Consider the following 20,990-nt stretch of genomic DNA (forward strand, 5'->3'; position numbering starts at 1 on the left):
GTCCGTCATTGTGCAGTGGGAGTCTTTATGACGTGGCAGTGCAGTGAGAGGTCCTTATGACGTGGCAGAAGATGTTTTTGGGATGTTTAACGGGACATCCGCGTAATTGTAGATGCTCTTAGATGATTTCTCCAATATACATGAAGCTTGGCCAACATTTTAAAACTCTACAAAATAATATTCAAAACATATTAACATATTTTATAATGCAAAAACTGTGTAAATTACTCCGTGCATCACCGATATATCAAAATTATACAAAAGTTTTGCAAAACAATATGCGAAAGTTATAGTCCTATTAACACAGTTTTATAATGCGAAAAAGCATGTAAATGATTAATTTAGAAATTAAAATAACGTTTTTATAAAACTATTAAAACAACAAAATATGTTGTAATTCAATTTAATAAAATATAAATACAAAATAAAAATTATGTAGAAGAATACAATTATTCAAATTTAATTATATTACCTTCTAGAAATTGGAGAAAGAAAATACTACCTCCATCCAAATAGTGTCATGTATGGACGATACGAGTTTTAATGAAAAATTTATAAAAGTAAGAGAGATTGAGAAAAAAAGTTGTGAAAGTATGAGAGAGTAGAAAAAGTAGGTAAAATATAGATATACCCCTCTGTAGATGAGTTGCATTACTTTTTGGGTTATCCCACTGTAGCTAGTGCTATTTAAATATTAATATAATATTATTTATTTTATTATTAAAAACAATATTAAATTAAATATTTAATATTCCGCCCCAGCCATTTTTGGGGTTTGGATCCGCCATTGTTGGGAAGTTCAGCCTCTTTATCCTTAAGTGGACAGCATGCTCTTCTTCTCTTGCTTGTACCTCTCCTCCTCCAATTGTTGCTGCTCAAAACTAGGGGTGGGTTGTCCCTCTTCACGTTCGGGAGAAACTGGTCTAGAGATGGCCGGTTGGTAAGTAACTGGATCAGAGGTCGTTGTGAGCTGGTCCTCTTCAATTTTAGTTGGCTACTCCTCTTCCAATTTCTGTAATTTAGTACTAAGCGTATCAACACAAAATATACATATAGACAGAAAAAATGCAAAAAAATAATGTATTTTTATGAACAAAATATAAAAAATTAATTATTTTTGACATGGATAAAATAGTAATCTGTTAATTTGTGAAATATTAGTTTTTAATATCTATAAAATTAAAATGAAAAGTAAAATGACGAGTGTCACCACTGCATTTGTTGGTGTAATGGAGAGCGATGACCATCTCAAACAAGATTCTTTTTTTTTTTTGGGAGAGTGAGACAATTTAAAAACAAGATTCAGTTTTTTTGGGAGAGCGATGCCAGCGCTACTCCGCCGTTCGCTAGCATAATCCTCTATGCCTCTACACCCTTGAGGCCGCAAGACGGAGACTGTTGAAATAGAAAAACAAAAATGTAATTAGTAGCTTTTAATTAGTTAGTTTAGCACTAATCCAGCCTATATATAAGGCATATTATTGTAAGTTGTAGTGAACTTTTGCCAAAATGTAGTCATTAATGAAAATTTTCTTTTCTTTCTCTTTTCCCGTCGTCGACAGTTTCTCCCAATTTGCAGCAGTTTCTTCTTCCTCCTTCAATGGAGGTTTCTCTATCCAAATCGATTTGTCGTTTTCAACATGGTATCAGAGCGCAAATCCGCTGCGCGCCTCTGATTACCTCTATCTCCTCTACCCTTCTTTATTTTTCGTTTGCCTTTTTTTTCATAGAGCTAGGGTTTGTGTTTTTGAATCGTGAGAAATTTCTGTTGATTGTTTCGGGAGAGTTCTTTAGGCTAGATAAGATGTTTTCTGCCATAGTTCTTCCGCTTCAGGTGTTTTCTCAGTTCAAATCTCTTTGTTTTTGTTCAATTCGATTTTAATCGGTTCTCTCTCATATCAATCTCTTTTTTTGGTTCTATTCACCGATTATCGGTTGAATTCGTCTCTATTGTTTGTGAATCTCTGTATTCAGTTTCCGATCTGTGAATCGGTTTCTATTCTCTTTGAGATATGTGAATCTCAAGTTTGTTCATTGGATTTGTATGATCCAAGTTTGTATCTCTCCGATTAAAATCGGTTGAGTGTTTCGGTTTGTGAATATGTTTTCTCAAATTTGTTGTTGATAGAATCTCTGAATATGTTTTCAGATCTATCTTTTTTTCTGATTGTATCGGACAGTTTCCGAGTTTGAGTTTCTTTGAGATCCCTGAGGAGTGATTTTGGTGGATGAATAGTGATGCTCTCTGTTCAGAAACCTCTTTGAGATCCCTGAGGAGTGATTTTGGTGGAAAGATAGTGATGCTTTGTTCACAAACATGGTTGCAACTGCAAGACCTTTTGTGGATGTTGATGGTCTTGCGTTGGGTGGGGGGTTAGAAGTTGCTATTGGTAATTGCAACAATTGGTGAGCCTCCTGTGTTGGTTATATGTTGGTAGTATGAGCCTCCTGTGTTGGAAAGAGAAACACTATTGTTGATTAGATGATGAAGATGTTTTTCACTCAATGATTCAAAGTTAGAAATTGGAGTGGAAATCTGCTGCCAGAGCTTCTGCTACTGCTCAAACTGTAGAAATCTCTTGTTGAGCTATATTGGAGGATGTTATATGGGATGTTTGGTGATCTTGGCGGTACTCGATGCTAGTGAATGTTTTGAGACAGCAAGGTTTTACCATAATATGCAGCAAAGCTCCAATTTCATCAAGCGGATGATTTACAAATGTTGAAGATGGATATTCTTAGTTGAAGTTAGGAGTTAGAATGATATTTGATGTTTGTAGTTGTTTTGCTTTTTGATGTTTTTTGTCAAGATGGTTGCAATTGTTATGCATCCATCTTGAGGGAGACTGTTGAAATAGAAAAACAAAAATGTAATTAGTAGCTTTTAATTAGTTAGTTTAGCACTAATCCAGCCTATATATAAGGCATATTATTGTAAGTTGTAGTGAACTTTTGCCAAAATGTAGTCATTAATGAAAATTTTCTTTTCTTTCTCTATTCCCGTCGTCGACGGTTTCTCCCAATTTGCAGCAGTTTCTTCTTCCTCATTCAATGGAGGTTTCTCTATCCAAATCGATTTGCCGTTTTTAACAGAGACAGCCGGTGATTTCATTTTCTCAACTGTAACAACTTTTTAAACACTATGCAATGGCTATTTAACTATTTATCGAATTTTATTTTATGTTACTGCCAACGGCTAGTACTAAATACTAAAATTAAAACTAAAAACAATTGGAAACGAAGAGCTGCATATCAAACCTATATTTCCCATTTTATTTTTAATACTAAGTGTCCATCTACTATACTATATTTTATTGTATATGTATAAGGATGTGTGAAGAGACTTTAGAGTGATGCGTGCGGTTTTGATATCACTCAATCTAACAGGTCTAGAGGATTCGACTAGATTTTAGAGGCTAGAAGATCATGAAACAATCAGACAAGGGTTGTTGTATCCACTCTATTTATTTAAAACCTCAACCCACTATACTACAACTAGCACAGGGAAGTAAAGGATCGATCCCATGAGGACGGATGTGTTACGAAACTGCATTTGAGGATGTTTTGGGAAAAGGGTGGTTGGCTGCTGCCACGCAATTTTGTGGGTCGAGAACTTAAACCTACTGGGTCTGATAGGCTTAAACTATTTTACTCTACCTACTAGGTTTAAGAAATGAGAACGTACGGAACATGCATGACTTAGAGAAATGAGATATTTTAAAGTTCTAAAACAACTGGAGTTAACTTAACTAGATGGACTTTCCTAATTTGGACAAACAAGGATAAAGCGAATAGTGGGGACAAGTTTCCTTAAACTACCAGGGTCTGGAAAAGCATGCAGAAAAGTAAAAAGACAATGCAGACAGTACTGACAGGGTTTGGAGAACATGCAGAAAAAGCAAGGTACATGCAGAAAGTATCTGACAAAAGCAGATCTGGTTCTAACTACCAACAAACTTCATCTTCTTCGGGAATCAAACGAGAATAGCAGATAAAACAGAGTATTAAACACCATGAAAACAGAGCAAACTTCAGATCTAAACTTAAAATGAGAAATTAAAGCCTAAACTAACAGATCTACGCTACTGGACCTAAAGGATGCAGAAACATAAAGTAAATAGCCATAATCATGCAAACGTAAACAGCAAACATCATATCTACGAAACTCCAGCTCAAATTCACCACGATTCAACAAATCCAAACATCTCCATACGTAAATCCACAACCTCCATCAACAAACCAACAGATTTCAGCTCCAAACATCCAACAATAAACGAGAACGAAAGCGAAAAGCAAAAAATAAATGTCAACTCAGCGATATCCAACAAAAACCAACATAAACTTCCAAAATAACGAGAACTAAGTTCGAATCCAGCTAATCAAAGTCAGAAACTAGAGTTACGAAACTTAAAAACCAACAAGTACTTGAAACGAAAGCAAACTAAGCAAAACAAGATAAATATTGTTTCTTCGCCTTCACAAGGCGGTGTTACACAGCAGCAAAACAACGATGAACCACCACGGCGGCCAGAATCACTCCATCTCCAAGTGCGCAGCAAGTGAAATGAGGAATTTGAAGTGTGGAACAAGAGCTTGAGCTAAGAGTGTGTGTAGAAGTGGCTGTCTTGTTCTTCAAGGTTGAGCTCTTTATATATGTGAGGCTCTGATCCCTAGAGTATCCCTCTGGTAATTAGACGCTTTTGCCCTTGAATAAGATTCTTTAAAATAATCTGCTCATGCTTCATTCTGCTCCTGTCGCCAACTTTTAATTCTCTCAGGTCCGAATGACAACATCTGATTTTCATTTCAATTTCATCTCTTTTGCATCTGCCAGGTCAGGTAACAACAACTCCTAGGTCCGGCAGATTTACTACGCACCTGAACTCATAAACACAGATTAGCGCCCCAAATCCACAAAATTTTAACCCAAAACCAATGCATGACACGAGCCTTATCAATGTGCGAAATTGCGAATTATAGAGAACACACTAATTTTGATGGTTTTGAAATGGTCTACAAAGACTCTTATTTATAGTTACTATATAGAAATTATATAGTGAAAAACTTAGAATCCTTTAGAACCAGTTATCACACTTGAATTTTAGATAATTTAATTACCGTTTAACATAGTGAGAATAATTTAGAACTATCTAGATTCTAGAAATATGAACTACTCTTGATACATTTCCATTTTTGCATGTATTAGTTTTTATTCATTTGGCCAATATTTCATTTGAATGTATCTGAATTGGACTTAACAAATGGTATGAAAGTCTAGATGGCTTGGGGCCCTAAAAGGTCTCTATTAGGGTCGGCCCCTAAAAAGCTCGTGTTAGAGTCAGACCCTAAATGATCTAGGGGTCGGACTTTAGGACAACTCAGTTTAGAACATTTGAAAGAACCGGTAGGTTGGTTAACACGCTGTGTGCACAGGAAGAATATAACAGGTTTCCTTGGTCCAACAAATCCACTAGATCACGCGGTCTAGGAACTCGTTGGTCGTCGGAAAATCCTGGTCGTCGGACACACAGAGCACTCTTTCAAAAACCCTCAACCACTTTACTAAACCTAGCATAGGGAAGTAGGGATCGATCCCACAGAGATGGATGCGTAACAATCATGTTCAGGGATTTAGACTTGTTTTTGGGGTTGGCTGCTGCCACGCATTTTTCGGGTTGAGGAAAATAAACTTAACTTGGAAATTTAAACTACTACGCTAACAGCTAGACCTAGGCGAAACAGCAAAGCATGCACGAAAATTAAACCGAACAATCACTAGATCTAAGAAACTACTCAAATTACCTAGATCTGGGTAACAAACTGACTGTGGGGACCATAACTGAAAAAGCAGAGTACGGTCGAAAAGCTGAAAAAAAAACAACTAACTCTGGTACTAACTAACAGCGACATCGTCTTCTTCAACCAAATTGCGTAAAAACTCAGAAGAAAACCAGCATGAGCGAAATCGGAACAGAGCAGACTGAATCTAAACCATTTTTGATAAGTAACAATTAAGAACTAAACAGATCTACAGTTGCTAGATGAAGTAAAAAAGATAGCAAGCGGAAAACTCCAAATCCATGCACAACTCGACCTCCTCCCTTCCGATCCAACCTCAGACGCTAAATCCACTCCGGATCCAAGCGTCCGACACAAACTCCAGCCAAAAGAAACATTCCATAACTTCAGATTTAACTAACAACCTCCAATCAATCAACAAACCACAGATCTATCACCAAATTCCCAAATCGAGCACCACAACAGCAAAAACAGAGATCAACATATAACTTGTTAAAATAAACTCTCAACAGCATGATCTACGTAAATCAACTTGAAACATCACAGATAAACGCAAACTAACAGAAAGTGAATCGATAATCAGTAACATCAACAACCAAATCGACTCCTAAAAGTGAAGTTCGACTGTAAAAGTGCAAAACAAATTGAAAATAAAGAGATTGTATCTTCGCCCTCACGCGGACGGTGTTGCGACTGAAATTTCTGAAGAATAAACCCCTTCGGAACCGAAACTACCCCAGATCTCCCATTCCCAAGTGTGTGTTGTGTGTGAGCTAAGAGTGAGCGAAAAAGAGTGATGATTTGTGTGTTGCATGCTCTTCTATTTATAGGCGTTGAAGTGGGGCCCAGCGAGGTATAGATGGACTTTGTTGCCCTCAGCTACTGACTCCCTTCTTCAAGCCTTCTTTTTCCTTAGATTCTGCTCATTTTACTTCATTCCTTCGCTAGATCTGTTTCCTTCAAGATCTCCTTGATCTAGCGATTCTGTCACACACTTGGTCATGGGGGGTGATTCACTTCTGGGGCTGGCTCCCTCGAGAGCCAGACCGGGGTGGGATTCCGGGTCGGGTCACTTTCACTTTCTTCTTTGTCCTGGCCGCTCCAGCTCTTCCTCTTCCTGTTCTGGCTGGTCGGGTACTGGCTTCTTCACTAGAGACTTTGATTTAGGTGGGGCTGGAACTTGCTTGGGAACGGGTGGGGAGATCAACTGCTTGAGCGATTGCTGCGGTCGCTTGACGGAGGGACTGCTCTGGATGGGCTGCTTGACCTCATTGCTGGACCCAGGAGTTACCTTCGACTGGGTCAAGGGGAGTGTCTGCTGCAACCACTTCAACATCTTCATTGAAAGCTCCACCGCTTCCGTCATTCGCTCATTTTGTTTGGCGCACTTCACCGCCAAATCTTCAATGTTGCCCCTCAGGGTCTTCACTTCCTCCCGATTCCCGTTCAACTCCTTTCTGATCCCACCAAGTTCCTTCATCACTTCCTTCCTCATCAATTGCATCTCCTTCCTCACATCTTGGACTTCCTTACGTAGCTCTTCAACTTCTTCACTTGGCATTGCTTCCTCGGCTTCTTCAGGATCTGCTTTTACCTTGTCTCCTAACGAGTAGAAGAGGGTCTTGGTGCCTTGAGTCTGCAGCAACCCCTTGTTGAAAAAATAATCAACACTGAACACCTCCGGGGGGTCGCACATGACTACCAAAGGAGCGGCCTTGGCAATCTTCATTTCTATGTTTCGTTGGAGGTAGGCGCCGAGGAGGTGGCAGGTATACATATGACGCACAGGGTTGCTCGTCATTTGGTGGCATGCATGAGCCAGCCAATAATCTAGGTGCACCTTCACGCCTTTCGCCATGCACCATGTGAAGTAAAGGTCGGTAGTTGTAAGAGCTGAATTAGCGCTTCCCATCAAGTTGTAGCTGATAAACGTTTGAGCAAAGCGGAGGATTCGATCTTCGATGTGAGAGGCTTTGGAGTAGCTGGACTTAAACGTTCCCGCCTTAGGGTGAGTGATCAGTTCCCATGCCGTTTGCACTTTGAAACCCTGCGTATTCTTCGGCACACCGATCATCCTTTCATTCCATGCCCCCTCCTCATCCTCGACTTGGGTAAACAATCCCATTCGCAGAGACCATTCCCGGATGCTCATCTCATACTCGTCATTAAAAAGCCTGAACGTTATTGAATCCGCGTCAAGATCAGTGGTGTTCTTTAATCGAAAGGTGGAGAAAAACTCCCTTGCTAGATCCACCGGCACCCTCTCCTGGTTGTGCTGTAGTAACCACTCAAATCCTATCGAATAGATACAAGAGTGGAATTCCTTGTCACATGCAATCATTTTAAGCTCCCTTGAGCTGTACTTGCTTCCCAGACTTGGCCATCTTCCCGGCGCTACATTTTTCCTTGTACACTGCGGTCCTCTTCGATCGTCGAACTGCCTCATCTCCTCTAGCAGCTCTTTCGTCAGCCAGACCTCCGGACGTCCTGGAATAGGCTCTTCTTCAGCTTCTTCAGATTCATAGTCGGGCTCAGGGATAGGCTCGTCTTGTTCCTCGACAGAGGGATCCTCGGTCACTGGGGAAAGGGTCTCCTTGACCGAGTAGATGAGGTCACCGCCGCCTTTCCTTTTCTCGCCCTTTCCTTGGCCAAGCGGTGTTCCTCTGTCTCTGCATCCTCAGGAACTAAATCATCAACTTCATCGAGCAGACTCCTCCTGGTGCGTCTTCTTTCTGCCCTTTCGTCTATCTTGTGTTCATCTTCCTCCTGGTCATTCACCAGGTCCACAATCAAATTCAGCCCTCCCTCGACGGGCTCTGGTACTCCAGTCGTAAGTAGATCTGTTTCTTCCATCAGCTTTTCCGGGGTTCCCCCCTCATGTTCCACTATCGGGGTCGCCCCCTCAATATAAATGGGGTTCTCCCCCTAGACACCACTTGGGGTCGCCCCCTCTTCCATGGGTTCAGGGGTCGCACCCCTGAAATCGGTTGGGGTCTCATCCCCGGTTTCCATAGGGGTTTCCCCCTCAGCAATATCCTTCACAACAGGGGTTTCCCCCTCAATCGTACTGTCCACAATAGGGGTTTCCCCCTCCACAACTTCATCTAAAATAGGGTTTTCCCCCTCACCAACTTCCTTACCCTCAGAACTAGGGTTCTTGTCGCCTTGCTTCTCTGTCTCCACCACTGTCCCGCTGTTCGTCGGTCCATCATCCCCCGGCCGTTCGTGCACCGCCTCCTCTTTCTCCGCCTCCCGTGAAGCGGTTTCTGCATGTTGAGATCCAGAATCTTGCGGCCTTTCTTCACGAAGATCCGCCGGTTGTGCAGCCGAATCTGCCGGAATCGTAAGTGGTGGTATGACCGGCGCGGACGTCATTAGGCCAGGGGAGAACAGGGCATATACTTCTTTTGCTTTCTCGACGCTCCCCAATTTCTGCATCAATTCCCGCCAACAGGGTTGGGTCGTACAAGGTCTGCTGCGAACTTCCAGTGAGTTTGGTTGAATCCATCACTGCAAATCTGAAATTAGACAAAAACTGGGTCGAATTTTGGTTAGGGTTTGTATTTTAGAGAGAGAACGAAAGTAGAGAGAAGGGAGAGGAAATCAGTTTCTTTCTTTCGTCGATTTTGGGATTATTGGAGAGAGAGAAACGACGGTTGCTTTTCTGATGAAAGGATGGTGCGGTTGCAGGCATGATGTAAGCAACCGTACAACTCCCATAAATATCGGCAGATTTTGAAATTCAAATTATCTTCGTCCCTCCTTGACCTTTTCCTCCAAGCTTTCCTTGACTTCTTCCTTCAGGTTCTTCTCTAGCTGATTTCCTTGACCATGACCCTATACTTAAAAAGAAAAATTGAAGGTTCCAGACTCCCAGGTCAAGGTTAGAGTATAGAGTATCGGTTACCTTCGGAGTTTGGTGCTTCGAAAATATTATTATTATTATTATTATTTTGAATTTTCTTTAGTTTGAAAAACAATTAAACTATTTACACATTTCTTTAGAGTATTCCCGAGATTCCCTGGTTCAGTTCGTATTTTCAAAATTGTTAACCTACTACCTGACCCAGGAATTCATCGAGAATACCTCCTCGTCCGTCTAGGAGATAGTAGGGAGTGCGTGTAGTGGAACTTCGTCCACCACACACAACTCGGAATTATCCCTATAGTATTTTACTCTATGACCATTGACAAGAAAAGGGACAAAGTTAGAAGCACTTCCCTGGATTTCCACTGCTCCATTTGCGCGGATGCCGACGATGGTATATGGGCCGACCAATTTAGATTTCAATTTCCCTGGCATTAGCTTGAGCCGGGACTGGAAGAGGAGCACCTTTTGTCCCACATGAAGTTCCTTGACCCGGAGATTCTTATCATGCCATAACTTCGTTCTTTCTTTGTACCACATGGCAGACTCAAATGACTCCAGCCGAAGTTCCTCCAATTCTTGTAATTGTAACTTCCTCTCTTCTTCGCAAGCTATAGGTTTCATGTTCAACTCTTTCACTGCCCAGTACGCCTTGTGCTCAATACCAACAGGTAAGTGGCACATCTTGCCAAACACAAGCCTGTAAGGCGACATTCCAATAGGCGTTTTAAAAGCAGTTCTGTAGGCCCACAATGCGTCACCAAGCCTCTTGCTCCAGTCCTTCCTTGACGGATTAACTGTTTTCTCCAATATTGCCTTGATCTCGCGATTAGAAATCTCTGCTTGGCCATTAGACTGGGGGTGGTACGGAGTCAACACTCTATGGTGAACACCATATTTCTTCATCAGAGCCTCGATGGTGCGATTACAGAAATGAGTTCCTTGATTCTGAGACGATGGCTCGGGGAACTCCATATCTGTTGAAAATATTGGCCTTCAAAAATTTTGCCACCTCCTTCGATTCGCATGTTGTGGTGGCCTTAGCTTCTATCCACTTAGACACATAGTCTACCGCAACCAATATATACGTGTTCCCACAAGATGATGGGAACGGTCCCATAAAGTCCATCCCCCACACATCAAAAATTTTACACACGATCACCGGGACATGAGGCATCTCGTCCCTCCTTGAAATTCCCCCCGTCTGTTGGCACCTCTCGCAACATTGGCAGAACTCAAAGGAATCCCTATTTAGCGTCGGCCAATAAAAACCGCTGTCCAGAACTTTCCTTGTTGTCTTCCTCGGTCCAAAGTGACCTCCACATGCCAAAGTGTGGCAATGAATTAACACATCTTTTTGTTCCCATTCGGGAATGCAGCGTCTAATCACTTGATCTGAGCACATTTTCCACAGGTAAGGGTCATCCCAAAAGTAATATTTGGCTTCGCTTTTAATTTTCATCCTCTGGGCCTGGGAAACTTCGTCTGAACTTGGCACTTCTCCCGTGACCAAGTAGTTGGCTAAATCAGCAAACCACGGTTCTGCGTTCAGTGTGCGCTTCCCTTTATCCGATTCCCCTAGACGGTTAAAGCCAAAACTGCTTCCCAGTTAAGTGGTCTAGGAAATTTCTCCAGAAGGTACAAATGCTCCTCGGGGAAGGCATCGGGTATGACCTCTTCTGTTTCCCCTTGATATATTCTGCTCAAGTGATCGGCTACTCTATTCTCCGTTCCTCTTTTGTCTCTTATTTCCCAATCAAACTCCTGCAAGAGTAACACCCAACGGATTAATCTCGGCTTAGACTCTTTCTTAGCCAGTAAGTACTTTATTGCCGCATGATCCGTGAAGACTATAACCCTCGACCCAAGGAGGTAGGGTCAGAATTTTTCAAACGAGTATACGACAGCCAACATTTCCTTCTCCGTGGTGTCATAATTCTTTTGAGCCTGATTCAGCATCTTGGAAGCATAGAAGATCACATAGCTTTTTCCATCAATTTTCTGTCCTAAGACAGCTCCCACAGCAAAATCACTCGCGTCACACATTATCTCGAAAGGATGGTTCCAGTCTGGCGCCCTGATAATTGGTGCTGACACTAACCCGTCCTTAAGCAACTGGAATGCCTTTTTGCATCCTTCGTCAAAGACGAATTCCACATCATTGTGTAACAGATGAGTGAGTGGTTGTGCGATTTTTGCGAAATCCTTGATAAACCTCCTATAAAACCCTGCATGACCTAGGAAGCCTCTCACCTCTTTTTGGTTCGTAGGGTATGGTAACTTTGATATCACATCTACCTTTGCTTTGTCTACTTGTATCCCTCTCTCAGAAACCACGTGACCCAGGACAATGCCTTTAGTCACCATGAAATGACATTTCTCGAAATTCAATACTAAATGCTTCTCTTGGCATCTCTATAACACTAGATCAAGGCTGGCTAAACAAGTATCAAATGAATTCCCGTATACGGTGAAATCGTCCATGAATATCTCAATACATACTTCCAACAGATCCGAAAAAATGCTCATCATACACCGCTGGAAAGTTCCTGGTGCATTGCACAATCCAAACGACATTCTTCGGTATGCATAGGTACCAAAGGGGCACTTGAATGTGGTTTTCCCTTGGTCCTCTGGATTAACGTAGATTTGGAAATAGCCACTGTATCCATCAAGGAAACAAAAGTACTGCTTGCCAGCCAGTCTTTCTAGCATCTGATCAATGAAAGGTAGGGGAAAATGATCCTTCTTTGTGGCTTCGTTCAGCTTCCTATAGTCGATGCACATCCTCCACCCCGTCACTAGTCTTGTGGGCACCAGCTCATTCTTTTCATTCTTAACAACCTGTATTCCAGATTTTTTTGGTACCATATGGACAGGACTGACCCACTCGCTGTCCGGAATGGAGTAGATGATCCCTAGGGCAAGCAATTTTAACACTTCCTTTAGGACCTCCTCTCGCATGTTCGGATTCAGTTTCCGTTGTGCATCTCGATGAGCCTTCGCACCTTCTTCTAGCCGAATGTGGTGCATACAAAGATCCGGACTTATTCCTACCAAATCCGAGAGAGTCCACCCTATTGCTTTCTTGTTTCTTTTGATGACCTCCAATAACCCTTTCTCTTGCTCCTTGGTCAGGTTATTGTTGACTATTACCGGGAATGTCTCATTCTCTTCCAAGTAAGCGTACTTGAGGCCTGGTGGAAGCATCTTCAGTTCCTTCTTTGTTCCATTCGTCTCCCGGGGCAAGGGATTTTTTTTCTGCAAATTCTGGCAATGCCTCCTTCCCAGACCTGACTCGGGGCTTCTGCAGAACTCCATGATGGCCTCTGTGAGTTCCTCATCTGTCAATCCTGTTGTGTTCATTGCTGCACACTATCCTACAACTTCTCTGTCAATTGAATGACTCAACTCCGAGTTGTTAATTTGTCCCTGCATCAATTCCGTCTCAAGATATTCTTGGACCAGGGGGTTAATTATATCAATAGCATAGATGTTCTCAACATCTAAAGGCCTTTTCATCCCCTCGTCTATGCTAAAAGTATATTTTTCCCCATTATAATCCAAGCAAATCGTTCCATCGAAGACATCGATAATGGTCTTAGCGGTACGCAAGAATGGTCTCCCTAAAAGTACACCACTAGACTCAGCAGACTCATTATCATTCATCTTGATCACATAAAAATCAGCAGGATATAGAAAATCATGCACCTTGACTATAACATTTTCCAACACACCTTCAGGACAAATGCAAGTTCTATCTGCTAACTGGATCACTACCTTTGTAGCAACCATCCTCACTCCAGTCAATTTCTTATAGATCGAAAGCGATAAAACATTAATGGACGCCCCTAGATCACACATAGCATGCTCGACCATGATGTCCCCTAGAGAGATGGGCAATGTGAACATACCTGGGTCAGTGCATTTTGAGGGCATCCTCTTCTTTTGTATCACAGCAGACACATTCTCCCCGATCACAATCTTCCCGTCTGGTTTGGTCTTCCCTGCAATGAATTCTTTGATGAACTTGCTGAAAGCAGGCATTTTTAGGGCTTGCAAGAATGGAAGGTTGATTTCCAACTTGCTAAAAATCTCCATGAGATCCTCTGCATCATCCTTTTTTTCTTTGCTTCCCCTCGGTATGGAAATGGCTTTGGTCGCTTTACTGCATTGGTGGAAGTCCCAGCCTGGGTTTCATCAACTCCCTTGTTCCCTTCCTTGCTCACTTCTTCAGGTTCTGGGTCTAGGAAGAATGGGTCTCTTGGTCGAGGTAGGGAACCCCTAAATTTCCCTTCTGGAGGTAATCCTGAACAAGGATTTCCCTGGGTCTAGGGCTATCCCCTTGATGCATCTGACTTTTTTGTCCTTCACTAACCTGCATAGACACCTCCTCGTCAATTTCCACAGTCGGTCCTTCATAACCCCGCCCAAATCTCAAGGTGATTTGACTAATGTTTGCTCGGTCTGGCGGTCTGACGGTGGCAGGAAGTTTTCCTTCATTTCCCCGCATCTCATTCAAGGACACTGCGATCTGGGACAGTTCCTTTGCCATCATATCCATGGCGGCTTTATGTTCAGACTGAGCGTCTTGTAATTTGTGCACCACGTCATTGTTGGAGTGCAGGTTATTCTGCATGAACTGCTGTGAATTCACTAGGTCGTGGACCATGTCATCCAAACTCCTCTGTGGCCTGGAGTTGAACTGATTAGAATTTGGCCCTTGACCTTGGTTCTGACGATAATTCCCTTGATGATTGTTGTATTGGTTACTAGACCCTTGATTCCCTTGATGATTTGGTTGTGAATTCTGGTAGTTCCCTTGGTTGTTTCTCTGATGAGGTGGCACATAGGAGCTCCCTGGATTGTTTTGATTCCTATTTCCCCAATTAGTATGGTCTTGATTCTTGTACCCCAATTGCAATTGCCCCTCTTGACCTTTCCCTGACCAGTTGGATTGCCTCTCCGGAGGATGTGCATAATTCGTGAGCTGAAGTGGGGGTGGCTGGCCTTGATCATGATCAGTCCACCTAAAGTTTGGGTGAGTCCTCCATGGAGCATCCCTCTGTCTTCCTTGGTTCCAACTTCCGTCGGGATTCCAACTTCCCATCGAATTTTCCTGAGCTTGGCACTCCCCTTCACAGGGCTGACTGTAATACGACTGAAGTTGCCTTTCCTCTGGACCAGGGGGTTTCTCAATTTCCACTGGAGCATGCGGATTGTATTTCTCAATTGCATTCAGCAAAGCTTTCTCCAGTTTATCGATCCTATCTTCCACTTTCTTGTCATCTTGTTCCATTACTGCATTGGCTGACCCTCTCCTCAATATGCTTCGCGGGTTATCATAGGCCTTCTTCGCCTCGATCAGCCTTCCCAAAGTTTCCCTAGCTTCACTTGCTTTATTCTTAGTAAAATTTCCCCCGCTCGAGGAATTCATCAAGTCCTTCGATTCAGGATTTGCACCTTCGTAGAACAGATAGTAGGTCTCCGCTTCTATCATCCTGTGGTTCGGACAAGCATCCAGCAGCCCCTTGAACCGGGACCAATAAGAACTCAGAGACTCATCGTATTCCTGCTTGCACTCCTGAATCTCCTTCCTCAAGGCATTCGTCTTGTTGGACGGATAAAAGTAATCCAAAAACTCTAGTTTAAAGTCCTTCCATGTGTTGATCGAGTCCGGTGAGAGCCTTAGCAGCCAAGTATTCGCCTCTCCCTTGAGAGAAAACGGGATTGCTCGAAGACGGTAGTCCTCCTCCGTCGCCTCGTTGGGTCGCTTTTGAATGCTGCATAGTTTACTGAACTCGTTCAAAAATTCATAAGAGCATTCGTTCCTTCGTCCAGAGAACGTGGGTGGTAGAACTCCGAGTACACTCGTTTTGATATCGATCGACCTCCGGCGCGGGCGGGTTTGAGACTATAGCATGGGCGGGTTCACCGTCGAGATGTGCGGTGAGTGACCCTATCTCCGGATCAGGGTCTACTAGATGAGCCATATTCGGGTCTTCCTCCTCCTCGGTCTCGGAATGCTCTGTTTCTGTTGACGACTTCGGGTCCTCTTCTCCCGATGAATTCCACTCCTTCTCACTTTCTGATTCGAACGGAAATGGGTCTCTCGTCCGTAAACCTGACCTGGTGGTGATGGTAGACGTAGATTCCCTGACTCGCCACTTGTATTGGCCACTCCCTGACCCAGATGAGCTCGCCCAACTTCCAGAATGGAAGCCTGCGTTCATAAACTGTCAAGGAGAAAGAAAATAACAGAAATTAAAATATTTACACCAAATCCTTAAACGCAATAACAATAAACGCCATCCTTCCCCGGCAACGGCGCCATTTGAAAGAACCGGTAGGTTGGTTAACACGTTGTGTGCACAGGAAGAATATAACAGGTTTCCTTGGTCCAGCAAATCCACTAGATCACGCGGTCTAGGAACTCGTTGGTCGTCGGAAAATCCTGGTCGTCGGACACACAGAGCACTCTTTCAAAAACCCTCAACCACTTTACTAAACCTAGCATAGGGAAGTAGGGATCGATCCCACAGAGATGGATGCGTAACAATCATGTTCAGGGATTTAGACTTGTTTTTGGGGTTGGCTGCTGCCACGCATTATTCGGGTTGAGGAAAATAAACTTAACTTGGGAATTTAAACTGCTACGCTAACAGCTAGACCTAGGCGAAACAAAGCACACGAAAATTAAACCGAACAATCACTAGATCTAAGAAACTACTCAAATTACCTAGATCTGGGTAACAAACTGACTGTGGGGACCATAACTGAAAAAGCAGAGTACGGTCGAAAAGCTGAAAAAAAAACAACTAACTCTGGTACTAACTAACAGCGACATCGTCTTCTTCAACCAAATTGCGTAAAAACTCAGAAGAAAACCAGCATGAGCGAAATCGGAACAGAGCAGACTGAATCTAAACCATTTTTGATAAGTAACAATTAAGAACTAAACAGATCTACAGTTGCTAGATGAAGTAAAAAAGATAGCAAGCGGAAAACTCCAAATCCATGCACAACTCGACCTCCTCCCTTCCGATCCAACCTCAGACGCTAAATCCACTCCGGATCCAAGCGTCCGACACAAACTCCAGCCAAAAGAAACATTCCATAACTTCAGATTTAACTAACAACCTCCAATCAATCAACAAACCACAGATCTATCACCAAATTCTCAGATCGAGCACCACAACAGCAAAACAGAGATCAACATATAACTTGTTAAAATACACTCTCAACAGCAGGATCTACGTAAATCAACTTGAAACATCACAGATAAACGCAAACTAACAGAAAGTGAATCGATAATCAGTAACATCAACAACCAAATCGACTCCCAAAAGTGAAGTTCGACTGTAAAAGTGCAAAACAAACTGAAAATAAAGAGATTGTATCTTCGCCTCACGCGGACGGTGTTGCGACTGAAATTTCTGAAGAATAAACCCCTTCGGAACCGAAACTACCCCAGATCTCCCATTCCCAAGTGTGTGTTGTGTGTGAGCTAAGAGTGAGCGAAAAAGAGTGATGATTTGTGTGTTGCATGCTCTTCTATTTATAGGCGTTGAAGTGGGGCCCAGCGAGGTATAGATGGACTTTGTTGCCCTCAGCTACTGACTCCCTTCTTCAAGCCTTCTTTTTCCTTAGATTCTGCTCATTTTTACTTCATTCCTTCGCTAGACTGTTTCCTTCAGCATCTCCTTGATCTAGCGATTCTGTCACACACCTGGCTCAGAAATCGTGTTAGACCCAGCAAATGTAACACTTTTCACCATATAACCGATGCATGAAATTAGCCTTATCAGTCAAGCCCAGAATGATTTGATGTATCGACTACCTTCATAACTTGTTAGAAAAGTATTTAAATTAGCCTTGTACATAGTTCTAATGGAGTAGTAAAACATGATTAATTATAACAAATTTTTAAAAAATATATTGTACAATTAATAAATAAAAACCATATCAATATAACATAAGTTATAATAGTAAAAAATAGACAATAATAAAATGAGTGAATGATATGTCGTTGGAACAATGTTATGAGTAGTACAAAGGTTGATATGAAAAGACGTGCAATGGTAATCTTGTTGATTATGTCACCCTACACGTTGATTGGGGGAGAAATACTCACAAATTGATTTCTAAAAATCATTAGCACTCTCTATCTATAGTACATAGTTATTAACAAAATATGATATGGTCTGTATGTTAAATTTATTCATGCACATATATAATACAGAGTTTAGTGCTAATCAGATTTTTTTTAAAAATGGATTCATGCCAATTTAGAACCAAATTCTATTTAATAAATACTTATACATCATTATAAAAGAGTATGTCAGATCTAAAAGATATTAGTTTTATTTTGAGTTAAATTAACACATTTAAAATCATAACAATATTTTAATTTTGACACGTTCACAGATTTGGGTTTAGGATTAGTCCGAGCCTCAAGATGACGATGGCCCAACCGAATTAGATTAGTCGAACACGTAGGTCTACCTCTGTTTAATGCATACAAATCGTAATAACTTATTGTCATTTTTGGATTTTGGTAATTACTACCTCCGTCCCCAAAAATTTGTCTCATTTTTTCATTTTTGTCCGTCCTCCAAAAATTTGTTCCATTTCATTTTTTTTTTATCATTTTTGGCGGTTGACCCATATTCTATTAACTCATTTCTACTCATAATTTATTAGGGGTGTCGAAACGAGTACCCGCACCCGATTTCGGACACATTGGCAGTCCCGATACCTGTCCCGCACTGAGTCGGGTATATCTCGATACCCGAGTCGGGTATCCCGCACCTCCAAGTACCCGACCCGAACTTTGACATATCCAATATATATATATGTGTGTACTGTGATATAACAATATACATATATGTGTGTGTACAGTGGTCTATGAACTCACAAATGAGTGTGAACTGTGAAATATCAAATATATATACTAGTAGTGTATATATGTGGTGGGTGTGCGGCGGGTGTAACTCGGAAGAAATTGTTAAGGACCTTCTCCTTAACTGCGATCGAAGGTTGTTCCTCGACGATCAAAGTAACGATTCCAGCGCCCAATCATAGGGTCGGCGGACAAATTAGTTTCAGGCTGTGCGCGGCTTTCCGTCGAGCAGCGTGAGAACTAGTATTAGAGATAATTCACAAGATATGTGGACAAATAATATTTCCATTATTGATTGATTTAAAAAGATAACAAGCTCTCCTATTTATTATACTAGAATATTACCCTAACTTATTGAATAAGAAAACAAAGATATGGTAAAATAAAAGATACTAAATAATTGAGATATCGAGATATCTAAGGATCGTATCAACTTCCCCACAGTTGAAATCCGCCTTGTCCTCAAGGTGGAAACCACGAAGCAATGATGAGAGTTGGAAGCAAAAGCCTTGGCGAGGTGTCTCCTCCTAGATCAAACACACACCGAGTAGCTGAGCGTTTCCCTTCATTACCTCCATAAAAAATCAACGAAGGCAGACTGATGTGGTCATCCAAATTCAATGCTAAAATGGAAAGCTCTGCCACACGTAGCTGAATGATCAAAAATATAGTTTCCAAGTTCATTATTTATAATCTTAATTAGACATGAAAAAATATAGTTTCCAAATTCTTATTCATGTCATACTATAAGATATATCTAAAATAAAGTACAATATTTATAATCTTAATTAGACATGAAAAATTAAATTCATATAATTTCCAAGTTCAAGATTAGGAAGAAAATTAAATTATATTATTTAATGTAATCTTATATATATCCATCTTATTATAGATTCTAGATATATATTATATTTAGGAAACTATTAAATTATTCTTATCTATATCATCTAGGATATAAAATATTCATAAATATAGAAAATAATCTAAATATTCCTAAAATCTAGGGAAATCTTCCCAATATATTTTATTTCATTAAATAATATTATTTTTAATGATATCTATTAATTTATCAATTATATAATCATTAAATAATCTTTCATCGTTATCTCGTTGTTCGAGGTTAGAACGAATCAACGTCGACGAAGATTTGAAGACGCCGCCGGAGACGCTCGCCGGGCCGCATGATTGCTGCCCGACCGCCGCCGGCTGGGCCGCGCCGCTTGGCGCTTTGCTTCCTTTTCCGAATTTTTCCGCGGCGAAGTCACTCCGCGACTGACCCAGCCACCGTGTCGCCTGAACGCAGCTACTCAGCGTTACTCCGGCGAGTACCCAGCTCCGCCGTCGACCTCACTCGAACCAGCGACAGCCGCCAGTGGCGGTGCAGCTCCGGTTCGGCGTCGATGGCTTAGAGTTTGACTAGGGTTTCGGTTTTTAGGGTTAGGGTTCTTGCGACTTTTTCCGGTGGCATCGCCACCTTGTCGTAACGTCGAGAGGCTATGCGCCGTCTGCTTCGAAGAGGAGTAGCACCGCGATCTCGTCGGCGGCGTGGACGAGCCCACGCTCGTGTTCACGTCGCCGGCTGATCGCGTCGACCTCTCCTTGACCGGCGCATATTGCAGGCCGCTCCGGGACCGGCGGTGGTTCTCCGGCGATGCGCATGAATCCATTCTCGTCAGCGCATCGCCGGTCGATCGCCTCCCTCAGCTCCCACTATTTCGACATCCCTACTCCGATCGCATGTAGTGCGATTCGTCCCGGTGCAAGCGCCGACGAATCGCACACCTCGTGCGTTCGAATAATTTAAGTTCTATGAATCGAATGTTCTTGGGTTCATCATGCATAAATATAAATTACAAAAACACAAGAACATGCTTTGTAATCAAATAAGACATGCATACATGAATTTCGCGAAATTTAAATCCAAATAATCAGAGCCAAAGACTGGCAGCGGAAGCGCTCATCATAAATCAATTACATAATAATCAGATCTATTTAGCAGATTATTTAGACAAAACCTATTCGCGTAATTATCACATGTATCATGCTCATAACTTGAATTAAACATGCTTTTAGAATATTGAAACCTAAAACATGCTTTTCTACGGAGTAGATAAATACCTAATTAATTCTCCAAAGAATTGAAGATGGCTAGCTTCTTCTCCACGTGATGCTTTGAGTACTAGACCACAAATCTTCTCTCCGGTTCCCGAACCGTATCCCAATATCAAGTGTGGGCTGATCTTACTAGAATACTAGGACTTAAATAAAGAAGACAGAAGAAATCCTTTTTGGAATAGAGAGGAATTCGAAATTCTCTTCAGCTTAGGGCTGAAAATTTCGAAAATTTCAATAATGAAAAATGCGTTATTTCTGTCTCCTTTATTCTCCTATTTATATTAAGTTCCTTTTGGGCCCAGACAG

The sequence above is a fragment of the Salvia hispanica genome, chromosome 4 (assembly GCF_023119035.1).
Source record: "Salvia hispanica cultivar TCC Black 2014 chromosome 4, UniMelb_Shisp_WGS_1.0, whole genome shotgun sequence".
NCBI classification, from domain to species: domain Eukaryota; kingdom Viridiplantae; phylum Streptophyta; class Magnoliopsida; order Lamiales; family Lamiaceae; genus Salvia; species Salvia hispanica.